Below are 1,045 nucleotides of genomic sequence, written 5' to 3' on the forward strand. Positions count from 1 at the left end.
TTGCTCCGGGTATCAGAATGACTATTATTATATATGTATTTGGGGTAGAAAAAAATTTCCCATTTTGTGGCAGCCCGCCATAGGCTGGCTGAGGTCTCTAACTAGCCAAAATTGCCTGTTTACTAGTTTTTTTTTATTTTTCAAGTTTTATTGTTTTATTTTTCTAAACTTTCCTTAGGCAGTTTCCATAGTTAGACTATGAATTTTTGTCTGAAAATTTTTATGCAATCTTTTCATGATTTTAGGGTGTTTCTCACAAAATTTCAGCTCATTTGGATATTGTTTGAGTATAGCTGTAGTTTTAACCCACCTCTTTTGCCCTGTCTGAGAAACACATGAATTACTGCATATAGTGCATGACTAGAGGCAATCCAGGTGACTTACAATCCTTTGATCCTGAAATAGATAGGACAGTTCATAGATTAGTTTGGCATAGTGTGCATCTTGATTACCCTGAACATTTTGTACCTTTTGAGCATCCTAAGCATTCTGTTATTGGTGAGTTTGAGCATTCTGTGGTTGGTAATTTTGAACATCCTGATTTTGAGCATTATAATTTTGAACATTCTAAAAATATGGCTTAACCTCCACCTCGTGAGAGGACTCTAAGGGAAATGGATGCACCTGATTTCACTTATGAAAGCTTGTGCATTCAATACCCTGATGAGGATGTCCTATATGTTCTTAAAACTGGACTGATACACTTGTTGCCCAAGTTTCATGGTCTTGTAGGTGAAGACCCTCATAAGCATCTGAAAGAATTCCATATTGTCTGCTCCACCATGAAACCTCCAGATATCCAAGAAGATCACATCTTTCTGAAGGCCTTTCCTCATTCTTTAGAGGGAGTGGCAAAGGACTGGCTATATTACCTTGCTCCAAGGTCCATCACAAGCTGGGATGACCTAGAAAAAAATTTCCCTGCTTCCAGGACCACGACCATCAGAAAGGATATTTTAGGCATTAGGCAACTCAGTGGAGAAAGCCTATATGAATACTGGGAGAGATTTAAAAAACTATGCACAAGTTGCCCTCACCACCAGAT

General features: G+C 38.3%; 1 non-coding gene across 1 annotated transcript; it reads right to left on the bottom strand.

The window, feature by feature from the left end:
- Window positions 1-938: 938 nt before the first annotated feature.
- On the bottom strand, window positions 939-1,045 carry LOC114372733. The gene has a single exon (XR_003658301.1). It is a non-coding gene; the product is annotated as a small nucleolar RNA R71 (small nucleolar RNA).

This window comes from Glycine soja, chromosome 10 (genome assembly GCF_004193775.1).
Source record: "Glycine soja cultivar W05 chromosome 10, ASM419377v2, whole genome shotgun sequence".
Lineage (NCBI taxonomy): Eukaryota > Viridiplantae > Streptophyta > Magnoliopsida > Fabales > Fabaceae > Glycine > Glycine soja.